The sequence below is a fragment of the Muscardinus avellanarius genome (genome assembly GCF_963383645.1).
Source record: "Muscardinus avellanarius genome assembly, chromosome: 9".
Classification (NCBI taxonomy): Eukaryota; Metazoa; Chordata; class Mammalia; order Rodentia; family Gliridae; genus Muscardinus; species Muscardinus avellanarius.
This window is the reverse complement of record NC_137795.1, coordinates 83,451,696-83,477,321: the sequence shown is the minus strand read 5'-3', so window position 1 is coordinate 83,477,321 and position 25,626 is coordinate 83,451,696. Positions and strand designations below refer to the sequence as shown.

Genomic DNA, 25,626 nt, shown 5'->3' with positions numbered 1-25,626 from the left:
GAGTAAGCACTCATCCGGCACTTACCCAGAGTATGCCTGGCATGTGGTACATGTAGCAGAGCAGGTGTCCCAGGCAGACTCCACCAATGTACCTCCTAGCAGCCATGGTGCACAACTCCTTCTTTTAGTGAGAGAGAACCTTGCTCATGTTCTTCTCTGACAAATATTACTCCAGGTTAATAAAATAGAATCACACTAATTCTAGTAGGATGGGCTCTCCCATCTCCCACCTCCCTCTGGAGTCTTTGCAACTTACCTGAGAATCTCTAAAATAAATTCATGTGAAGTGATAGAAAAATATTTTGGACTCTGCCAAGGTCTACGCCATCTGCAATGCTGGCAAAGGCACGGGGTTCTGCTGGTGCCACCTTCCAGCTGCTGCATCACAGGGTAGATTCCTTCCCTGGGAGTAGGCGGCAGTGTGATACTAGCAGCCAGGTCAGATGACAGAATCAAGTAGCAGATATGAGGTTCTAATCTGAGTCCCCACTTCATCTCACTCGGAGGGCTTGTTCCTCCATCTGTTGTACACCATGATCCCCCTCATTCTACCCTGATTGGCCCCACTGGCTCTGGCTGAATTCTATCATGAGCACATCTTGGATCATACCTGGAGCCCTGACACATTTTAATATTTCTGCATTGTTCTCAGCATAGATTTCTTTACTTATGGAAGAGAAAACAGGAAATTAAACAAGCTGAGGCCAATTTAGGCCAGGACTACCAATCATCTGTACTGTTCTTTTGCCATATGAATGCATGACACTCTAATTACTCCCATAATTTTCAAAGAAAATGAATCCAAAGTATTTTAAAAGGAAAACAAGTAAATAAATAAAAAGTGATGTTTCAGCGAATGATCTGTTAACTGAAGAGTACATTATTGCTAAGAAATAGCCACTGATTTCTTTCTTTTTTCAAGATGCTATGACAAAAATACATTGGGTCTGTGCAAAACCAGGAGCCTGGTGTCAGGTTGCAATGATGAATGTATTCCTATTTTCTTTCCTTCTAATCAACTCATTTGTTAAAAACTCAATCAATGTTAATGGGAGAAATTTTTCCTAGTACAATAACACGATTTCTCTTTTGGACCACTTTAAATACATATTTAATCATTCAATCAACTGCTCATTAAACTTAAAAATTACTTTAACTCTTACTTACAATGAAAGCAGGACTTCTTTTGCAGAGTATAAGGGGCTTTGGAAGGTATAAATTTTAACTAGAGGCTCACTGTGACATGGTTGCAAATCAATTTACTGTTAACTTCTAGGTTACTTAACTGGAGAACCCCAGTGCTTGTGAGACACGGTAACAAGTTAACTAAGGAATCTACACAAAACAAAAAGCCAAGGTTTTCTTCTTAAAAACATGCTAAATATACATGACACAGGGCCAACAAATAATAAATTGTTTGTTGACTGATATTTCCATTTTCCTATTGATTAATGAACTATTTTCATAGACTTTAACTCCTATCTAAAGTCCACCTCGAGGCAAAACAAAAACAAAACAAAACAAAAAATATCTTCGATAAAGAGAGTCAGTGGAGTGTTTTCAAAGTGATTAAAAGGAGAAAGGATGCCGGGCGTGGTGGCGCACGCTTGTAATCCCCGTGCTTGGGAGGCAGAGACAGGAGGATCACACAGGTTTGAAGCCAGCTGCGCTGGCTTAAGAGACCCTGTTTCCAAATCAAAAGTATAAAATAGGTCTGGGAGTGTAGCCTGGAGGTAGAAGGGTTTCCAGGAACCCCGGTACCACCACCACCACCAAAAAAGAAGAAGAAGAAGAAGAAGAAGAAGAAGAAGAAGAAGAAGAAGAAGAAGAAGAAGAAGAAGAAGAAGAAGAAGAAGAAGAAGAAGAAGAAAGGACTGGCTTTGCTTAGCCCCCTTCTGTTTTAATTGTTCTGTCAATCACTTAATCACTTTGGCCAGATTATTTTATTTAACCTATTTTTTTTTTTAACAAACTAACAGGGATTTACCTATGAGTGATCATTCCCATTTTACATTTGAAGGAGCCGATGCTCAGGCTGGATTTGTAAGTAGATCACAAGGGTGATCTAGATGTATCTGTAGAAACTTGTTTTGACCTTGGATTTTGTCAGAACTCAGAATTTATGTTTTAATAGTGGTTGCATTTTAGGCTCTTCTGTGTTTAGATTTTTGAAGCTTTACTTTCTGTGGCTTGGTAATCAATCACTTGTCAGCAAGTCAGGTCGTTTCCCTTCACAAAAATGCTTTAGACAGGTCAAACAGCAGAAGAGGTCTACCTCAGCCATTTCCACCACTGCCGTTACACTACTCAGAGTCTTTATGGTGGAAAATGTGATGATTTTAAACTCTGGAGATAGGTCTTTGAGAACCGATGGACTATTCTGAAGTGTGCCATTTGCTGCGTCCCCAAGTCCCAGCGTGTGCAAGCTGGTCATGTCAGCTTCACAGGATACCAGCCCCTTACCTACATGCCTGTGTCCAAGTGCTTGCCAGGAATCATGACATTAGGCTGGTATCTTAATGCTTTCTAGTGGGAAGAGGCCTGGGAACTGTTTTAAAATGTCTTCATGGGAGTGATATTTTCTAGCAAAGGAGAATAGGACTCTCATTGGAAGCTTATGGGCATACGTCAAATAAAAACCCAAATTCAATTTCTATGAGCTGGCTATTTTTTATTATTGTTGTTGTTGTTGTTGTTGTTTTTCAAATTTTCCTGATTTGAAATAGAGACAAAAACAAGGAGTTTGCCAAAATCTGGCTATGCAGATGTTTCCAACTGACATCTGTCTGACTGGAGCTGGTGATCCTAATACAACTAAATCTGTGTCTTAGCTCACATGGTGGTAATAGTGACACTCCTACTATATTGGTGTGGATGTCCCTTTGCTAAGAAAACAATGTTTTCTTATTGATACATTTACAAATCCTTTTAAATTCTAAATTAAACATAAAGGTACTTTTAACTCTCCCAAATTTCATGAGCAATAATAAACAAACAAGCTTATAACATAACTGCTACTTACCAAAATGAAATGATTACACTGAACTCTTCTCATTTGAAGAGGAAATTCCTTAGATATTTCACAAAAACTTGTGAAAACTAGCTTTGGCCTCCAGCCACGGTTCCAGTGGTAAGTGTCTTCTCCTAGAACTGTACTACCATTTTGTTAATTTTTGCTCTTTTCCGCACATAATCAGTACTATTTCCCTTATCTATTTTTTCCGGGGCTTGGCTTTTCTTGGTATAGCTCTTTCTGAAGCAAAAAGATGAAAAGAAGGACAGGTTTGTGTGGTAAGTGGTCAGAGAAAAGAACTGAACTTCACGTTGTATTTGTAGACTGCATTTCTCCCAATCATGCCTTGCTCTGGCTAGTTTAATCATCAATTAGGACTCTTTTCCACAAACCACACAGATACTGAGCAGCATTCTCCTGTTGTTGGGTTATGGATTATCATACTCAGATCGGAGTTTAGTTTTTCTCTCAGGTCTTTCTTTCTTTCCTTTCTTTTTTGTTCTAGGAACTGAATTCAGGGGCATTTTATCTGTGAGCTACACCTCTACCCCTTTTTATATTTTGTTTTGAAGCTAGGCTGCTGACAGTCTCGCTGACGCTGTCCTTAGACCTGCAGTCCTCTTGCCGCAGCCCCCCAAGTACTGGGATGATAAACATTAGGGCACCCCCACGTACTGGGATGATAAACATTAGGGCACCATGCCTAGTTCTTTGGGCTTTCTGCAGAAAACATTTTGCACCAAGAGAGACTCAAAAGAAGAAGAGGGTGGGAGGGTTGAGACATAAGAACACCCGTGTGCTGGGACAGTATGAGTTAGGGAGGAGGAAGAAGCTGAAAGGGCCAGCTCTGCTTCTCTGGCCACTGTGCACTGTTCGTGTATCTATCTCTCGCCATTGTCACTTGAAGCGCTATGAGTTTCCAATTTAGAAGTGAAAGTAGAATTAAAATTAATAATGCATAGCAAGAGAGTTATAGCGCTAAATTAAAAATAATAGGGGAGAAATATAATGATTGCAGGGAAATATAAACTTTTAAGAGAAAAGGATCTGCTATCAGGGGGAAGGCAGTAGGTTGAGAAGTCTGCCAAAGCAAATCAAAATGAGTGGGAGTGAAGTTCAAAAAGACTGTAAGGGAAAGAAGAGAGAAGGGAAAAATTCCAAGAAATCTATGAACAACTTTTAAAGGGCTTAATTAAATAGCAAAACATATGAAAAGAAACAACTGATGTTGTTTTATTATTTATTTATTTATTTAATTTATTTGGTGGTACTGGGGTTCCTGGAAGCCCTTTTACCTTCAGGCTACACTCCCAGACCTACTTTAAACTTTTTTATTTTTGGAAACAGGGTCTCCTAAGCCAGCGCGGCTGGCTTCAAACCTACGCGATTCTCCTGTCTCCGCCTCCCAAGCGCGGGGATTACAAGCGTGTGCCACCAAGCCCGGCAACTGATGTTGTTTTAAATGTCCATGTAAAAATATTATAGGGATGTAAGATAAAAGAGGATATAGCTGGGCATGGTGTCACATATTTGTAATCCTAGTACTTGGGAAGCGGAGTCAGAAGGATCACAGGTTCAGGGACAGCCTCAGCAACTTAGTGAACATTTAGCCACCAATTTGTGTAGAAATGATGGAGAGCAAGAAAAGGGAGGGGGCTGGAAATCATGCAAATAATTATGTGGTAGATGAACAAAACCAGACAATCTAAATTTGAAATATATTTAATTCATAAAATATTTGATAAAAACTTTGAGCCCAAACCTTGGGTCAGGGAATTGTGTGATGTAAGCAAAATTTAAGTTAATATTCCTGCCTTCAAGTAAGTAGCTTGCAGAATGCAGAAAAATCAATTTATTTGATGATAGACATTACTCACAAAATAGGGTTGTATGTAAATACATGCCAAATGATTAAACCTAATCATCATGTATAATTAAAAGGTGAGACTAAGGCACTAAGAGCTCCCCATCCCTCACCCCTCCCTCAACCACACACATCTCAGCTGGGCTTTTTACCTGCTATTCTTCCTGTTTTCTTTTCCTTCTTTCTTCTCTCTCTCTCTCTCTCTCTCTCTCTCTCTCTCTCTCTCTCTCTCTCTGTGTGTGTGTGTGTGTGTGTGTGTGTGTGTGTTACTGAGGATTTAACCCAGGGGTATTCTACCTCTGAACTATACCCCTAACCTTTTATTTATTTATTTATTTATTTATTTATTTGTTTATTTACTGAAACATGGTCTTTCTGGGTTGCTGAGAGGCTCACTAAGCTTCTGAGACTGGGCTTTAACAGGTGATCCTTTTGTCTGGGCCTCCAAGTGCAGGGATTACAGGCATGCACCCCCATACCTGGCTTCCTGTTATTATTATTATTATTATTATTATTATTATTAATCTCAGAGAAGGCTCTTCACCTTATCCACAAGCCTAAAACCTGTGTTTCATCTTAGATGCTTCCATATCCATCAGCTGTGTTTTATCTCTTGCATCTAAATCCTCCCTTCTCCACCCCATCTGAATCCCCTTCTACATTCTGACTGACCTTGCCTTTCTTGGGGCTATTTTCATGCAGATCTTCCTGCCAGGGTACTATTTTATTTTATTTTATTTTATTTTATTTATTTTTTTTATTTTTTTAACAATTTTTTTTATTGAACATAAATAGTATACATTTACACTATATTTGGTGCCCTCTCCCCCCCGCCCCCGTTTTCTCCCCCCCCCACCAATGGTTGGCCAGGTTAACCATGTCATATTCATAATTTTACACATGTTCAGGTGAAGATGCTCCTTAATCAAGATCGGCCTTTCTCCTCTCCTATCTTTCCATTAAAACTTAGCTAGTATTTCCCCTCTAATATCTGGGGTCCTACTGGTATCCTTTGTGTTTTCTAGTTTGGGCATATTAGAGGAAACATGTGTATCTTCTCCTGTGCTTGGCTGATCTCACTTAACATGATGCTTTCCAGGGCTTTCCATCTTCTTGCAAATGATATAATTTTGTTCTTCTTTATGGCTGAATAGAATTCCATTGTGTGTATTTCCCACAGTTTTGCTATCCATTCATCTGTTGATGGTGATCTGGGTTGGATCCATATTTTGGCTATTACAAATTGTGCTGCTATGAACATAGGTATGCATATGTTGCTGTATTCTCTGAATTCAACCCTTTTGGAAAGATACCCAGGAGTGGTATAGCTGGATCATATGGTGGATCTATTCCCACCTTTCTTAGGAATCTCCACACAGATCTCCATAGTGGCTGAACTAGTTTGCACTCCCACCAACAGTGTAAAAGAGTTCCTCTTTCCCCACATCCTCGCCAGCATTTGTTGTTGTTTGATTTCTTTATGCTTGCTACTCTCACTGGGGTTAGATGGAATCTCAGTGTAGTTTTGATTTGCATCTCCCTGATGGCCAGTGATGAAGAACATCTTTTCATGTATCTATTAGCCCTTTGTATCTCTTCTTTTGTGAAGTGTCTATTTAGTTCATTTGCCCATTTCTTGATTGGGTTGTTTGTTTTGTTGGTGTAGAGCCTTTTGAGCTCTTTGTATACTCTGGATATTAGCCCCCTATCAGAATGGTGGCTGGTAAAGATCCTTTCCCATTCTGTAGGCTTCCTCTTTAGGTTATTGATAGTTTCCTTTGATGAGAAGAAACTTTTTAGTTTAATGTTATCCCACTTGTTTATTCTTGCTTTAATTTCCTGAGCTTTGGAGGTTTTGTTGAGAAAGTTACTGCCTGTGCCAATATGTTGTAGTGTTGAACCTATGTTCTCCTCTACTAACTTCACCGTCTCAGGTCTAATTTCTAAGTCTTTGATCCATCTTGAGTTGATTCCTGTGTTAGGTGAGATATAGGGGTTTAGATTCATCTTTTTACAAATGGTTAGCCAGTTCTCCCAGCACCACTTGTTGAAAAGGCTGTCTTTTCTCCAGCGTATGTGTTTGGCCCCTTTGTCAAAGATTAATTGACTAAAGATGTGTGGGTTTGTTTCTGTATCTTCTATTCTAATCCACTGGTCAGTATATCTGTTTTTGTGCCAGTACCATGCTGTTTTTACTACTATTGCTCTATAGTATAGTTTGAAGTCTGGGATTGTAATGCCTCCTGCGTGTTTCTTGTTATTGAGAATTGCTTTGGCTATTCTAGGTCTTTTCTTTCTCCATATGAAGTTCATGATTGATTTTTCTAGGTCTCTGAAGAATGTCACTGGTATTTTAATGGGAATTGCATTGAACCTATAGATCAGTTTTGGCAGAATGGCCATTTTGATGATATTTATTCTGCCTATCCATGAGCACGGGAGATCTTTCCATCTTCCAAGGTCTTCTTCTATTTCTTTCTTTAATGTTTTATAGTTTTTGTTGTAGAGGTCTTTTACATCTTGGGTTAGGTTTATTCCTAGGTATTTTATTGGTTTTGAGGTTATAGTGAATGGAATTGTTGTTTTTGTTTCCTTCATTGTGGATTCGTTGTTGGCATAAAGAAAGGCCACTGATTTCTTTAGGTTGATTTTGTAACCTGCGACTTTGCCGAATTTGTCGATCAGCTCCAGAAGTCTTTTGGTTGAGTTCTTTGGGTCTTAGAGATAAAGAATCATGTCATCTGCGAATAAGGATAATTTCACTTCCTCTCTTCCTATGTGGATTCCTTTGATTTCCTTCTCTTGTCTGATTGCTGCAGCAAGAGTCTCAAGGACTATATTGAAAAGGAGAGGTGAAAGTGGGCATCCTTGTCTTGTTCCTGACTGTAGCGGAAATTCTTGCAGTTTTTCCCCATTCAATATAATGTTGGCTTTGGGTTTGCAGTATATTGCCTTGATGATGTTGAAGTACTTTCCTTCTATCCCAATTTTTTGCAGTGTTTTTAACATAAATGGGTGTTGGATTTTGTCGAATGCTTTTTCAGCATCTATTGCTATGATGATGTGATTTTTGTTCTTGGTTCTATTTATGTGGTGAATAACATGTATTGATTTGCGTATGTTGAACCAGCCTTGTTTTTCTGGGATGAAACCGACTTGGTCGTGATGAATTATTCTCTTGATATAGTTTTGAATGCGTATAGCTAGTATTTTGTTTAGAATTTTTGCATCTATGTTCATTAAGGATATTGGTCTGTAGTTTTCCTTTCTTGAGGTATCTTTATTTGGTTTGGGGATTAATGTGATACTGGCCTCATAGAAGGAATTTGGAAGAGTTCCATCTCTTTCAATTTCCCGGAACGTGTTATGAAGTATTGGTATTAGTTGTTCACTGAAGGTTTTGTAGAATTCAGCTGGGAACCCATCTGGGCCTGGGTTTTTCTTTGGTGGAAGAATTTTTATTGCCGTTTCTATTTCTTTGGTTGTTATTGGTTGGTTTAGGCTTGCTATGTCCTCTTGGTTGAGTGTAGGAAGGTTAACTGTGTTTAGAAATCTGTCAATTTCATCCAGGTTTTCAAATCTATTGGAGTATAAATTTTTAAAGTAGTTTCTGATAATGTTTTGAATTTCTTCACTATCAGTGGTGATATCTCCTTTTTCATTTCTAATTTTGGTAATTTGAGTTGATTCTCTTTTTCTTTTGGTTAGGTTGGCCAGGGGTTTATCAATTCTATTAATCTTTTCAAAGAACCAACTTTTTGTTTTATTGATTCTTTGAATTGTTTTTTTGTTCTCTATTTCATTTATTTCTGCTCTAATTTTGATGATTTCTCGTCTTCTGCTGGCTTTGGGAATGGATTGTTGCAGAATTTCTAGATCCTTGAGTTGTGTCATTAGGTTCTTTACTTGGTGGTTCTCCATCCTTTTTATGTGGGCACTCAATGCGATAAACTTTCCTCTTAGTACTGCCTTCATGGTGTCCCATAGGTTTTGGTAGGTTGTGTCTCTGTTTTCGTTTGTTTCCATAAATTTCTTTATTTCTTCCCTAATTTCTGCTCTTACCCATTCGTCATTTAGTAGTGTATCATTCATTCTCCATGAATTTGAATACTTTCTTTCGAGTTTCCTGTTGTTGATTTCTACTTTTATTCCATTGTGGTCTGAAAAGATGCATGGGATTATATTACATTTTTTGAATTTGCTGGTATTTTCTTTGTGTCCCAGGATGTGATCTATTTTGGAGAAGGTTCCATGGGCTGCTGAGAAGAAAGTGTATTCTGTAGTTCCTGGTTGAAATACTCTGAAAACGTCTATTAGGTCCATTTGGTTTATGGTTTCCTTTAGTTCTAAAGCATCTTTACTCATCTTTTGCCTCGAAGATCGATCCAGTGGTGTGAGAGGCGTATTAAAGTCTCCCAGAATTATTGTATTTGGGTCTACTTGGGATCTTATGTCCAGAAGGGTTTGTTTTACGAATGTGGTTGCAACCACATTTGGGGCATAAATATTTACTATCATTATATCTTCTTGGTGTATTATTCCTTTTAATAAAAGGAAGTGCCCTGATTTGTCTCTTTTGATGTGTTTTATTTTAAAGTCTGTTTTGTTGGATATCAGGGTTGCTACCCCTGCTCTTTTTCGGTCACTGGTGGCATGGTATATCTTTTTCCATCCTTTCACCTTCAGCCTGTGAATGTCTTTGGCTGTGAGGTGAGTTTCTTGCAGACAGCTTATGTTTGGATTATGTTTCCTAATCCACATTGCCAGTCTATGTCTTTTGATTGGTGAGTTAAGTCCTTTGACATTAAGTGATATTATTGAAATATGCTTTTTGTTTTCTGCCATTTTGTGTTCTGTCTACTCTTGGGTGTTGTGATCTTTCTTCTTTACTTAAATGGCCCACTTATTAACTTCCTCTCTTCTCTGATTCTGGAGTCTGCTTCTTTTTTCTTCCTTATGATTTATTTCTTTAAGAATTTTCTCTAGTGTTGGCTTTGAATTCATGAATTTTTTGAGATTCTGTTTATCCTGAAAGACTTTGACTTCCCCATTGATCTTGAATAGTAGTTTTGCTGGATAGATTAATTTGGGCTGGAAGTTATGTTCTTCCAGGGTCTGAATCACGTCGTACCAGTCTCTCCTAGAATTCCTGACCTGGGTTGTATAGTCTGGGGTGATTCTTATTGTTTTGCCTCTATATGTCACCTGTCCTTTTGTTCTCACTGCTTTTAAGATTCCTTCCTTGGCCTCTATGCTGGTCAATTTGGTTATTATGTGGCGTGGAGTGGTTTTTCTTTGGTCCTGTCTCAGTGGAGTTCTGTATGCCTCCTGTACTTGAAGATTCAAGTCTCTTTCCATATTTGGAAAATTCTCTGAGATTATTTCCTTGAAGATATTACAGATGCCCTTGGTCTGTACCTCTATCCCTTCCTCAATGCCTATTATCCGTAAATTAGGGCGCTTCATATTATCCCATAATTGCTGGATGTTTAGGTTTTGTTGCTGTAAAGATTTCTGTATATCACTGACTGTGTTTTCGGTTTGGGATGTACTGTCTTCTAATATTGATATTCTGTTTTCCATTTCATCTAATCTTCCAGAGTTTCTTTCTATTGCTGTCTTCATTTCACTTATTGCCTCTTTCATTTCATTCCAGACCTCTTTCTGATTCTTTTTTAGTGTTTCTATTTCACCTTTAACCTCCTCTATACTTGTTTTAAAACCTTTCATCATATTGAACAACAAGATTCTGAACTCCCCTTCTTGCATTTCTAGTAGGTCAGTATTCGTGATTTCTGCTGTCTCTTCATAACTCCTGGTTCTCATATTTATAGTGTTCTCTGTCCTGTTTTTCTGATTTCTACCCATCGTTCGTGAGTAATGTGTTTAGTCAAATCTTAATATTAGGAGTTTAGGGGTATCGGCAAGTCAGCAGAGCCTTTCCAGTGTTGAGGGTGGGTGATGTGGGAGGAGCTGGGGTGATGGGTCAGATTAGGTGGAGGATATGTTAGGTTGAGAAGGACTTTAAGTATGATAAGGTAATAACTTGCTAGGAATGAGAGAGAGTTAACTACTAGGACTCTTGTTGTTAGTAGAGTAGTTATGGATATAAAAAATACTTTGAGTTTTAAACCATGAGGTATATTATGGGGAAAAGTTTTGGGGGAGAAATGTATGTAGGTTAGTGTGGGAAGGTTTGTAAATAGGGATGCTGGTAGGAGCAGACAGACATAAAAAAAAAAAAAAAAAAAGAATCCCCACAAGATACCAAGACTATTATGTAATCCAAGAAAAAGGAAGGTAAACCAATCAAAGGAGGAGAATGAAAGAAAAGGAAGGAAAGAGGAAGAAAGAGGAAAAAGGAAGAGGAATAAAATAAAAGGAACTAGCAGCCGTGTGAAATAAAAAAATAAGGCAAACTATCCAATGTATATATATATATATATATAAAACAACAAGTTAAAGTAAGAGAAGTTTGGATTAAAAGAAGAAAAAAAAATAAAAAAAATAAAACAGCAATAACCATACTAAAACAAAAGCACTTTAAAAGCAAAATAAAACATAACATCCACATTAAAAGTAAAACAAACAGTCCTCCTTATTTACGCATATGGGGTCAGGTCCATATAATATGTGCGTATCTGATTGCTTGGTAGCTTTCAGGATACCATCCAATGTCTCTTAGTTTTCTTTGTACTCTCTTTTTATCTTCTTAAGTCACTCTGGGTGTTTGGACACCTTTTTCTCCTTTAGCTGCTTTAGGTTTATGTGTCCGGGTGTCTGGTTTCACTGTTATTTGATTCTGTACAGTTCACAGATTCTGCGAAATTCTAACCTGTGGTCAGCACATCTGCACTCACCACCCTCGCCTTCAGCCTGTGCTTCCCTACAGCAGGGGTGGAGAGTGACTAAAGTGTAATTGGAACTTCCCCCTGAGGTCCTGAGCAGATTTTGTGGCCCGATGGATTTTCTTGTGTCTCTGGAAATTCCAGCTGGGCTAGCCGGTGTGGTCCCAAGATGTGCCCTGGGCAAATGAATGCTGGTTCCTGGGTGGCCACACTTACTGCCAGAGCTCTGCCTATTCCAAGAGTGCAGGCTGGATGCACTGTTAATACTGGACCCTAGTGAGAGTGGGTGCAGCTATCTATTGCTGCTGGTATGTTCTTCCAAGGTGTATTGAGCTGTGTTCTCACTTAGAACTAAGCATCTGGCTACCAGGAGGTTGGGAATACCCAGTGGTGGGCCAGGGGTGCAGGGTAGGTGCTCAAGGGTCCAGTGTGCAGTGTCCAGCAATGGTCTCTGCCTCCCGCGGGACGTAGAGGCTGGGGGTGCCCCAAGGAGATTTCTGGGTCTCCCAGTGCTTTTGCAGCCTGGAGGGTAGGCTCTGGCAAGGTGGCAGGGGTTAGCCACAGAAGCAGGCTCCAATTTAGGGGGGCAGTGTACAGTCACTGATTACTAGTAGGGGACAGGCAGGATGTGCGAGGAGAGTGCTCTGAGGCTTGAGCCCGTGGTGGGGGGTTGAGACTGCGCACACGCTAGGACCCCAGTTTACTAGGGCGCCCTCAGGTACCTGTCTTGGTGCAGGAATCCGTGTGAGTCTCTGTGCCGATGTGATCCGGTCGCTGGTGGGCAGACAGAGTTCTGGTGGGTGCTGCTCGCTGCTTAGGATGCGGTCCTAAGTCCGTTTTTATTCCCGGATTATCTTGCCGTGGTAATATCGGGCAGGCAGCTCCTTGGACAGCTGCTAAAGCAGCCCGCGGCTCAGCGTTCCGATCCGCGGTCAGATTGTATCTGCAGCAGGTCCCGTGTCCGATCTTTGTTCTTCTTGTTCAAGTTCAGGGTTCCGCCGAGGTACCAGGATGTGTTTTGGTTCCTGGTATGTATTTATTTTGTTGATTTAGACACTGCTTTCTCAGTATTTAAACTTTATTTACTTCAGCTACTGAGAGGTGCTGTGTCCCTCAGTCGCCATTTTGAAAAAAAAAAAAAAAGGGTACTATTTTAAATATGCCAATCTGGTCCTTTTGTGACCCTAGTGTTCTTCAGTGACTCTTTTTTTTCCCAGAGAAGGAAAACTGTCTACAGAAAACGCTTTCACACTGATAGGTATTTAGAGTTTTGTCATTTGTTTTACCTGCTCTCCCAAAGCCCCATATCCATCTCCCACATTCCCATTGTCTGCCTCAGTAACACTTCACTATTTGTGATTCCCAGCATTCCTCTGGCCACCCCTACCCTCTGCATTTGCTCCTGCTGTGATCTCTTCCCAGGATCCAATCTTCTTTTCCTCAGCCTTCCTGGGAAAGGAGGCTTATGCTGTGATTGTGCCTAGTTTGCCCTACTCTGTATTTCCTGCATGGTAATCACAGAAGCATGTTGTGTTGAAGCCTCTAGTTTGGATTACAGAGTAATCTTAACCCATGATGGACAAATAGTGTGTCCAGAAATAAACCTTGGTTGTTTATAGCTGCTGAGATTTGGGGAATCTTGCTGCTGCACAGCCTAGCTCATCTTGACTTATCCACCGTATTTTGAAAAATTTCCCAAGTGTTTCTAATACATTATCCCTCACCCATTTCCTTGTCCTTAAAATGAATAAAATAATCCAGGCGTGGTGGCGCACACTTGTAATCCCCACGCTTGGGAGGCTGAGACAGGAGGATCGCACAGATTCAAAGCCAGCCTCAGCTACATAGGGAGGCTCTCAGCAACTTAGTAAGACCCTATTTCCAAATAACGTATAAAATAGGTCTGGGAGTATATAGCCTGGAGGTAGAAAGCCCCTGGGTCCACCCCCCAGTACCACACACACAACAAAAGAATAAGATTTTTTATCAGTACATTGTAATATGCAGGTTAGTGAGATTCAAAGTAACACAAACACACACTCACACAGCACTCGGTGTATTTTCTTTCACATCCCCATATATTTTAGTGCAATTGGTAGGGGTGCCTTCATATATAGCCATAGCATTATTTGAACTGTATCCTTCATCAATCTCCTTTTTCCCTACATGCCTTCCTTCTCTACCCTTTCAACTATTCTACTGGCCTCTCTGCTTTTTTATCTGATGTTTCCTATTTTCTCTCTAGTTTTCACATGTGAGAGAAAACATTTGACCCTTGACTTGAGACTGGTTGATCTCACCTGGCATAACAGTCTCTCATTCCATCCATTTTCCTGCAAATGACACGATTTTGTTCTTTTTTACGGCCGAGTAAAATTCCATGATGTGCATTTACCACATAATTTTACATTAGTTTCAAATGGTTTCTGTAGTTCAGCTACCCCAGACTTACCCGAAGTGTGTGTGTAAAATCCTTCCTTTGGGCCGGGAAGCCCAGGTGGAGGCTGCTTAGCTGAGCCGTCAGGTGATTTGGAAGTTACTTCATGGGCTGCCTTTGGGTTACACCCGAATGCATATTCAGGTTGGAGAGCTAGATGGTATTTCTAGTTATTTCTAGTTCCACTGGGTGAGGGGGTGTCAACACCATACATCTCAGGTGTTGGTTACTGTAAGGGTTTGGGGAGATTACGAAGGAGACAAACAGCCAGCGAGGTACCAGAATCTGCTTGTAATCAGCACCTCAGCACCGTCGGGTTCCGTCGGGTTCAGGTGAGGTGCGGGTTGGAGGACTGATGAGCCACTCGCCTGGAGAGTGCAGTGTAGTCCGGATTGGCCTGCTGAGTCGCCCACAAGGCAGGCCAGAAGTAGTCCTGCTTTTAAGCTGGTATTTTGGGGGGTTGGACTAAACCTGGGAAGCTGATTCTCTCCTTACATCTGTAGTCTGGCGATGTTTGGAGTCTCAAGGCACCTGGACTCAGAATATCTCCTCTGCTTCCAGGGTTCCGTCTCCTGTTTCCATCATGGTCACTTCCATAGGACCCGACTAATCAGTTAGGTGCAGAGATAAAATGCAAAACAGGAGTTAAAGAAATTGGTAATTGTCGTTCCTTGGGCCACCCATTGCCTTTTTATGCTCCACATTTTGTCTAAACATACAATGCAAAATATTTTCCTTGACTTTGTAGCAGAGCTCTTTTAGATCCTTTATCTTCTGAGATGAAGACATTTTAAAATATTTTAAGCCTTGCAATTAATATGGATTGAATCTTGAGAAATCGCTAAGCACAGTAGGGGCAGGTATATCACCAACCATGCAAAGCCTTTTACAGGCTCTGCCAGATAATAATAGTGTTTTCTTGTAGCACACAGACTTAGAATGCATGATTTTCTTATTTCTTAATTGCTTTGTGTTCCTTTTGAAAAATCATTGCAATGAGAAGACCTGGGATTGGTCCTGCTTTTCTCTCACTGTGTTGAGAAGAGATCAGACCCACATACCTACCAATTCATAGCCAAATAGCTCCTTAACACCAGTCAGGGCATTATTAAAAACAGGGGGAAAGGATTTAAAAACTATATTTTAAAACAAAATTTATATTTCAATTCCATCTGGAGCTATAATTTAAAAGAGAATCAAGGTGGTTTTTAAATATAATCAGCCACAGTTCCCAAGATAATTTGACAGTCAGAATTTTGTGAGAGGGGAGAAAAAAAAGTAATTGCACAAATTGCCTAGTCCTATAGCTCTATTTACCTTTTCTATGTCTTCAGTCCTGGTTGTACTTAACTGACGTGGTTAAGACAAGATGCGACTACAGTACAGTTCACTGGAAGCTGGGGAAGTGGGAGAACTTCCGGTATGGGGATTTCGACTCTGCAGGTGACCATTCCAACTGTGTTTGCTGGCAAGAGAGATGAGGGCCCTGGCATAAATGTAAAGACATTCACCTACCAGGTGAGGGTCAAGATAGCTGTTGCCAGGCAAGTAGGAGAGAGAAAAAGAAGGAATGAAGGAAAAAGGATGAGGTTTCTTGTGCAGAGGATGGAGGCTGAGTGTTTTATAGGCGGATCAAGATATACAGAAGAGCACAGATGCCAAAGTGGGAACCTGTGCTATAAAGTTTTCTTGAGTCATTCTGGAGTCAAAACTGGTTCAGTGTCAGAAACTAGAGGCCAGAGAATGGTTTTCTGAAAGTCAAAATGAGCTAGACTAACCACTGCCTACTGTAGTCTATAGGAAACACATAGCTCAGCCTTCTAGCCAGGAAGGATGACCCAGCCAGATGACCATGCCTGGGGGGTTTTGGCAGGAATAGAACCCAGTTGCCAAGGTAACACTCCACCTGAACTGAGAACTAAGGACTAGCTGGAGGCAACTGTAAATCTGTTAGGTGAGGAAGAATGTTTGTAGAAAGAAAAAGCCCCCAAATCAAACAACTATCACGTGGGGTACACCTGTAAATAAAATATTAAAATACAATAGGACAATTAAGAAAGACTGAGATAGTCAATACAGACAAAAATACATCCAATTGGAATGAAAATAATAGGAGAATCAGCGAGTGAGGAAAGGGAAAAAGCTATAAAAATATTATTTATAAAACAGAAACGTAAAACAAGAATGGGTCTATATAAAAAAAAACCATTTAAAAATAAAAAAGATAATCATGAAGTTAAAAAAAAAAACCCTGAAGTGCTGTGTTTGGGGTTTTGGGTGGTCCTAGTTAACCAACTTCTCCAGGGGTGATTTTTTTTTCCTTTGGTTCAGTTCTCATCAAAGATGAGTCTTAGCCAGGTGCACTAGTTCATACTTTTAATCCCAGTATTTGGAAGACTGAGACAGGAGAATTATAGGCTTGAGGCAAGCCTCAGCAACTTAGTGAGACCCCACTTCAAAATAAAACATGAAAACAGCTGGAGTTATAGCTCAGAAGTTGAATGCCCTTGAGTTCAATGCCTAGTCTGGGGAGAAAAAAAATTCAACCAATGTTCATGCAGTTTATTCTGACAGAATTCATGTATAAGCAAGATGAATAACAGGAGCAAGCCAGATGACCACTAGACAGAATGGATTGCCCAGACCATCCTGAGTCTGGGCAGTGCTTCTCTCTCCTCATATTCAGCCTGGTTGTTTCTTTCATAAGGGAAGTTTAAGTCATTCTTATATGGATAAGCATTATTCTACTCTGTGCTGAGATGGCCTTGTCTCCTGAAAATCTCCAGGTTAAGTCCAGTGGTTTCTGGGCCAGGCTGTATCACTCTGCTGTGTAACACTTAATATCAGCTCTGGAAGATGCTTGAGTTGGCTTTATGTTTACCATTAATTGTGGTGATGATATGTTACATTCAATACCCTGATCCCAAAGTGGTCAATAATCTAGAGACTTTCAGAGCTGAAAGTGCACACCATGGTCAAATATTAAGAAGTAGATGTTCTGGAGGAGGAGGATGATAAGGAGGAATTGCATCAAAAACAATGTTAGAGGGGATCCCAAGCACCAGAGTACTAAGTGTCCTAAAGCTTTTGGGGGCTGAGCAGGAGAATAATCAAAGGAGCACAGAGGCATTTCTTGGATGTGAGTAATAATCTGAGTGATATTGGTCTAGGTTTTTGTTTGATTTCTACTTTTATTGGTACAGTGTAACTATACATCATAGTAAAGTTCAAAAGAATACAAACACACTTGCTGTTTTTCTCTCAGCATCCCACCCTGCTCTCCCATTTCCATCCAGGCAAGTAAGATTGGTAGTTATGCCTTCATATACAGACATAGCATTATTTCAGCCATTTCCTTCCTTGATCCTCCTTTTCATCCTTCCCACCTCCTTCTCCCTCCTCCTACTATTTGACTTGCCTCTCTTTCATGTTTTTCTGAAGTCCCTTTAATCTCCTATATTCTCTCTAGCTTCCACATTTGAGGAAAAACATATGACCCTTGACTTCCTGAGACTTTCTTATCTCACTTAGCACATGGGTTTGTTTGATGTCACAGACTACCTGAGATATCTGCTGCATATCATCTACCCATCAATAGTAGGAGGCATCAGACAAGGAACAAACTCTTCCTTGGGAAGTCAAAAGAGATTTGAAAGCAATTTAATTGTGTAATACCTTTTCCCCAACAGCCAATGAGAGGCAAAAGGCCTAAAGACCCTTTGGGTCTGAATTGAAGCGGATTTCCTTGGCCATGGCTAGTTGGGCTTCCTATAGCTATTGTTGGCTTTTTCTGAAATAAGAAAGAGCTAAAGATTATAATATCCAAAATATTATAGTGTCCAAAATGGCTGCTACAATTGCCCAATCCCACACTTGTGACATTGAGAGAAGGGGGACGGAATCTGAAAGATCTATGGGATTCTTAGCCACACTAAAGAGCTTGTAAAGTGATCAAAGAAGGAGTTTGGTAAAAGGGGATTGCTAGAACAGGCTCCCCGGGAGTAGTCAGGTAAGAGGTGTCTAGTCCAGATGCTCCAGACAGCAATAAGTTATTTTTAAGAAGGACACATTCAAGACAGTGGTATAGGAATTGGTGCCATCCTCAGAACAAACTTGGGGGAATTGAGCTATGTGGTAAGCAGAGTGGGTCCAGTAGGTCTGCTGTACAGCCAAGCAATTTTGGGAGATGAAGAGAGTGCACCTCAGCTGTGGATCTATGTAAGACCCACCTATTTTGAGGGAAGATTGGCTAACAGGTAGTATCCAGTGTTATGATTTGGATATGCTTTGAATGAGTCCCCCAGGGATCATGTGTTGGAGGTTTGGTCCTCAGTGTGATGAAAACTTTAAGAGATGGGACTTAGTAAGAGGTAATTAGGTCATTGGAGATGTTGTCATCTGAAAGGATTAATGTATTATTGTGAGATTCCAGTTAATTCTCATGAGAGTGGGTTGTTATAAAAAGAGCAAGATCGGCCCCTCCCTAACCTTTGGCTGCCTGTTTGCGCAAACCCTTCTTGCTCAAACTCCCATATTATGAAGCCACCCACCATGAAGTCCTAACTAGAAGTGAAACAAAAGTGCCTATTCGATCTTGAGCTTTCAGTCTTTAAAACTGTGGGGGTTTTGAGGTTTTCTTTTCTTTTAATTTTTTTCTTTTCTTTTTGAATGGGGATCGAACCCAGGGTGGTGCACTTGCCAGGAAAGCGCTTTGCCACTGAGCTACATCCCAGCCTGAAAACTGGGTTATTATAACTGTTCTTCATATGTCACCAGCCTCAGGTATTTTATTATAGCAGTGTAAATTAGATTAATACATGAACTTGACTGTAAGAAGTGGACCAGTGATAGAATGTCAAGAAAGTACTCCCAGCCCAAAATTTTGATTCTAAGTTTTTTATTTTTTATTACTTAATATAATATTGTATTGTTTATTTATTTATTTATTTATTTATTTATTTATTTATTTTGGTGGTACTGGGGTTCCTGGAAGCCCTTCTACCTCTGGGCTACACTCCCAGACCTATTTTTTTTTTATTGGTGCATTGTAATCATATATCACATTGGAATACAAGACTTGAGAGGATATATAAGCACACATCATCCAATTAGCCCTCATCCAGTCTCCATCCCATTCCCTCACCCTCCCTCCATCCCATGCTTGTTTGGTGATGAACTTTGATACATTTGTTTATGTACCTCCTGCGTTTTAAAGAGGCTCCATCCTCCCCTATTCCATACCCTCTGATTGGTCACCTTAGTTGCTTCAATATAGGGCCCTTTCTCTAGCTGGACCTCTTCCTGTTGCCCCTTTCCTCCTAGTTTTTGCTGATTAGGGGAAGCATCTGATTTTTATTTTCTGTGATATTTCTCTGTGCATGCCACATTGCAAGTACTGATCCCATTCTTGACGGCCCCAGTAGTGGCCTGGCTACCCGGTGGACTGATCCAGACCTCACTGGCCTTGCCTCATGGGAGGCCCCGATTCTGGTTTCGCTGGCCCCGACACCAGTCTAACCCCTCAGCTGGCTCCGATCCCAGCCTTGGAGGCCCCAGTAGTGGCCTTGCCTCATGGCAGGCTCCGATGCCGGCCATTGGCCCTGGCACCGGCCTAATCCCTCGGCAGGCTCTGATCCTGGCCTCGGAGGCCACAGCACTGGCCTAGCCTCATGGCAGGTTCCGATCCCAGCCTCAAAGGCCCCAGTATTGGCCTTGCTTCCTGTCAGGCTCCAATGCCGGCCGTTGGCCCCGGCATCTACCTAACCCCTCGGCAGGCTCCAATCCCAGCCTCAGAGGCTCCAGCACTGGCCTTGCCTCACAGCAGGCTCCAATCCCAGCTTTTCTGTGTCCGTCGCCAGCCTTACCACCTCTGCAGGCTCCAATCTGAGCACCCTCTTCATCCAACCAATTGTCCCACGTTCTTGAGGGTGCATGGTGGTAGCGTTCTGCCTCTTGAGTTATTATTTCAAAGGTTCCAGGTGTAATGCATCAGATCTCTGCCTCCCCTGAGTACTGTCCACTTCCATTGCCACTGCCTCCACCATTTCAAATCTTTCCCAAGCTCTTTTCCACTCTGAATGTTGTCCAGTGTTCCTAAGCATGCGTGACAGTAGCATTCGACATTTGGTGTAATTTCTCCAAAAAACAACGTTGGTAGGATCTGATTTCTGCTTCTCCTGAATACAAGTTTCCACCGCCATCGCAGAGACTGCTTTCAACATCGCCTTTCTCCTTGGTCTCCGCTAAACTCTCTCCTTACAGGTGTTGTCCAAGATTCTTAACAATGTAGAGAAACAGCAGTCCTCCTTTATGGGGAATTTTTCCATAAGTTCCAGTGCATTTGGATAAGTTTTGTCTGCATCTCCAGTATACTGGCATCTGCCACGGCCTTCTTAACCCCTCTCCAATATTTTTCTTTTTTCTTTTTCTTTTCCTTTTTTTAAATTTTTCAGTAAGAGAAGACAGTATGTGTGGTTTGAGGAGGTAGTGGGATCAGGCACTCAGTAGCACTGTGACCCGGCTGAGACAGAATTGCAGATTAAAACCAGCCTCAGCAACTTAGTAAGACCCAAAAGGACTGGGTATCCATTTAGTAAGTAGAATGTCCCTGGGTTTCTTCCTAGTACCAAAAAAAATGGAAAGAAAAAAGAAATGAAAAATTTGGGAACAGTGGCAAAATTAGTTATCAGTGGAAACATGGACAAATAAATGCTAGTGTATGAATAAGAAGCAATACTATACTTAATGTAAACTGACTATAGTTATGCATTTATCAACATGAATGCATTTGAATTATATAAAATATTGAATTAAAAGTTTTAACATTATACATAGAGAGAACCTCATTTATTTTTAGGAACACGTGTTGTTTATTATATGGTATTAATGTCTACAAGTATCAAAATTAAAAAAATATGGCTGGAAAGGTTATAAACCACATTCTAGACCATTATTAATTTTGAAGGCAAACACAGGGAAAGATTATAAGGGGCAGGAAGCATCAATCTTTCACTGAAAAGTTTTATTTATTTAAGAAATTCAAGCTGGATGCAGTGGTGTATACCTGTAATATTAGTACTTGTAAGGCTGAGACAAGAGGATTGCAGGTTCAAAGTTAGCTTCAGCATTTAGTGAGACCCTATTACAAAATTAAAAAATATAAACTTCAAATATAGCAAAATGCCAATATTTGTTAAATATAAGTACACACATATGTATTATGTCATTTTATGTCCTTAATGTTTTATAATTTTTTTGCATGTGTATGAGGATTGAACCTAGGGTCATTCTATCTCTTATCTATATACCCAGTCCTATTTTATTTTGACTTGAAACAACGTCTCACTAAGTTGAAGGCAGCTTTGCTAAGTTGTTGAGGCTGGCTGTGAACCTGCTATCTTCTTGTCTTAACCTCCAAAATACTGGGATTACATGTATTTGTCACCATACCTGGCTAATGTTTCATAATTTTGAAATCTCTTGTAACATATATATGCTAAAAAGCCTTTAATGCTTTGATTTTTTTTAATGTAAAGGAACAGAATATTTCCATAGTATTATCCGCATTATTCAGTTGGTATGAGAGAAGCTTCTTGCAGTAGGAAGGATGGAGCTGTCTGTGACAAAGAGGGACATGCAGGTTGATGGGAGTCCTGCCCGCAGTCAGTTGTGTGGGGCTGAACAGGAAGGTAGAGCACTGACGGCTCGAACACACACACACGAGCCGGGAGTCAAGTCAAGCAAGATCTCGTTTATTTCTCTCCAAGCAATCATATATATAGCACAAAACCACGAGGGGAATTCCCATGGGAAACAGCCAAGCCTATCAGAATAAAGATCAATAGCATGTAGTTCACAGCCAATCCCAGGCCAGTATATGAGCCATTCATGTGTGCAGAGGCTCCTTTAAAGGTAAAAACTGCTCAGTCTCCCCACCCATAATGAATGGGGAAACCATGCCTTCATAGCTTCCTCCAGGCGCCACCTTAGCCCCTTTTTTGCTGAATCATTTTACTGTGTAAATTCTTAAACTTTAAAGTTTTGCCTTAGGCTGCAGGCCACTCAGGCTGAGGGAGGCTGTATCTCATTAGGCGCTGTATGGACACACCCCATCAGCAGGTCACACACACAGAGCAGGCATTGGGAGTTAAGTGACATCGCAACTCCTTAATCTAACAAAATTCATGACGTCTCTATTCATGACATGTGCCTCTGCCTGGCTGAAGGTGGTTTGTTTGCTGAACCTCTTGATGTAAAATTTCGGAAGAGGTAAGGAGTACAAAGATTTTGAGCAACCAGAAAATGGGTATTTCTATTTTTCAAGAATTTTTTCAGTCACAAAAAGTAAAAAATCAGACATTCTTCCTAATATGTGGATGCTAGGGGAAAAAAAGGATCATAGGAGGAACTCTAGACAAAGAAGGAAAAACCATAGAGGAGCAAATAAGGCGACTTAACTGAGGAAAAGTGGAGAGAGAAAGAGGGAAATTCCCTAATGTACATGATGTACATTCACAGACACATCAAAGTCAAGCCAAACATGAGGTGGAGGGAAGGGTGAGGGAATGGGAGGGAATTGTGAAAAGGCTAAATGAATGATGTGTGCATGTATGCCTCTACCATCTTGTATCACATTAAGATGTATGACTACAATGCATCAATTTAAAAAAAAGATTTTAAAGCTTTTTCCTCTTTCTTCTTTTCCTTTTGTTCTCCTTCCTCCTCCTTCTCCTTATTTCACGTATAGTATTTTGAAAAGGAATCATGAGTTTTAAGAGTTTGGTGTAAGATCTGTGTTAGTCATAATTTCAAGTCATTTTTTCTTTCTGCGTCTTCCTTCACAATAGATAAACAAGTTAAAAATAAACATCACTTGTTTCTTTAATTCAAGAATTTACAATACTAAAGTACTTCACTGTCTCTGGAACAGAATTTGATTACGTTGTGTACTTGCTTTGGCTGTGAAGTTAGTTGTGATAATGATATCACATATATCTGTGACTACTCCCAGATCTGAGGGCTGTGTTGAGAGGGGGCATTGCCCTACTTGGCAGTTGGCCGCCTAATGGTGCTGTTGTGGTTTTGTAATTATTCTCCTGGGGTAGTTGTGCTGCTGTTTCTGCACAATGGTGGTGAGTAAGGGGACTCTTAACAAAGGTAGAGAAAGAGAGACAACTTTATTTTTTTTTAACAAAAATGGCAGTGAGATATTACTTCACTCTTACTAGATTAGCTACTATCAAAAAGAGAAAAAATAGCCAGGCATGGTGGCACATGCTTGTAATCCCCACGCTTGGGAGGCTGAGGCAGGAGGATCACACAGGTTCAAAGCCAGCCTCAGCTGCTTAGTGAAGCTCTCAGTAACTTAGTGAGACTCTGTTTCCAAATAAAATATAAAATAGGTCTAGGAGTATAGCCTGGAAGTAGAAAGCCCCTGGGTTCTACCCTCAGTACTACCAGAGAGAGATAGAGAGAGAGAGAGAGAGAGAGAGAGAGAGAGAGAGAGAGAATGAATAAGGGGGGGGGTGGCATACTCCTGTAACTGTACTACTTGGGAGGTTGAGAAAGGAGGATTGCAGTTTCAGTCAGCCTCTGCAATTTCATGAGGCCCTCTACAACTTAGTGAAGGCTTGTTTCAAAATAAACAAATATGGCTAGGGGGTAGCTGGGAGATGTAATGACCCTGGGCTCAAATCCCTAGTACCACATAAATAAGTAAATAAATAAATAAATAAATAAATAAATAAATAAATAAATAAATAAAAGATAATAAGTACTGGTGAGGATGAGGAGAAAAGGGAGCCTTGGTGAAAATGTAAATTACTATAGCTAATATGGGAAACAGTAGGCAGGCTACTCAAAAAATTATAAATACAATTACAACGTGATCCAGCAATCTCATGACTGGATATATACAAACAAAATGAAATTATTTTGTAGACAAGATATCTGCATTCCCAAATTTATTGCAATGCAGATCACAATAGCCAAGATATGGAATCAACCTAAGTGTCCTCGGTGGAGGAAATGATACTGTGTGTGTGTGTGTGTGTGTGTGTGTGTGTGTGTGTGTGTATAAACAGAGTACTTTTCTGAGTGTGTATAAAACAGAATCGTCTCATCCAGAGAAAGGATGAAATCTCATTTGTGACAGTAGAGATGAACCTAGAGGACATTATGTTAAGTGAACTGAGTCAGGTGCAAAAAGACAAACACTATAGGATCTCATTCTTTTGCGAACTTAACAAGTTGATATCATGGAAGTTGAAAGTAGACTAGTGCTTACCAGAAGCTGGATAGTTCGGTTTTGGGGGTTGGGGAGATATTGTTCAAAAGATTGAAGTACTGCGTTCAAGAGATCTATCATACAATATGGTGACTTCAGTTAAAAATAAGTTGCAGTTTTTGAAAACTGCCATGGCAGTGCATGCAAAGTGTTCCTACTGCAAAACTTGTATAATGTGAGGTAATGAAAATGTTAATTGGCTCTATTTAGCCATTCTAATTTGTATATTTTAAAATATGTTGTGCTACTTTATATATGGTACTTTATGTGTTCATTTAATATTTTAAAGTAAAAAATAAAAAACACTCATAGGTATCTCTGTTGCCAACATTTTTATTTTTTATTTATTTATTTTTATTTATTTTTGTAATCATACATCACTTTGGAATATAAGACTTGTGAGGATATACAAGCAGATATCATCCAACAAGCCCTCATCCAATCCCTATCCCATTCCCTCCCCCTCCTCCGATCCCATGCTTAATCGGTGATTATCTTTGATATAATTGTTTATGCACCTCATGAGTTTTAAAGAGATTCCATCCTCCCCCATCACTTCCCCACTGATTGGTCACCTTAATTGCTTTTCAATAAGGCCTTTTCTACTACTCGACCTCCTCCTGTTACCCCTTTCCTCTTACTTCTTTCTAATTAGGGGAAGCATCTGGATTTTATTTTCTGTGCTATTTCTCTGTGCATGCCGCATTGCAAGTTTCGATCCCATTCTTGACGGCCCCAGTAGTGGCCTGGCCACCCAGAGGACTCTGATCCCGACCTTGATGGCTCTAGCACTGGCCTTGCCTCATGGGAGGCCCTGATCCTGGCCTTGCTGGCTCCTGCACTGAACTAAAACCCTCGGCTGGCTCCTCTCCTGGCCTCAGAGGACCCAGTACTGGCCTAGCCTCACTACAAGCTCCGATCCCGGCCTTGCTGACCCTGGCACCAGCCTAACCCCTCAGCAGGCTCCTATCCTGGTCTCGTAAGTCCCAGCTCCATCCTTGCCTCACAGCAGTTTCCAATCCCAGCCTCACTGGCCCCGGCACTGGCCTTACCCCTCGGCAGAGTCTGATCCCAGCCTCGTAGGTCCCAGTATCAGTCTTGCCTCATGGTAGGCTCCAATCCCAACCTTGCTTGCCCCTGCATCAGCCTAACCCCTCGGCTGGCGCTGATCCCTGCCTC

At 40.6% G+C, this 25,626-nt stretch overlaps 1 protein-coding gene across 1 annotated transcript in view; it reads left to right on the top strand.

Moving 5' to 3' along the window:
• SLC13A1 (solute carrier family 13 member 1) overlaps positions 1-25,626 on the top strand; it is a gene marked incomplete at both ends in the record, with an annotated part of 98,779 nt that overhangs the window by 1,012 nt on the left and 72,141 nt on the right. The window lies entirely within an intron of this gene.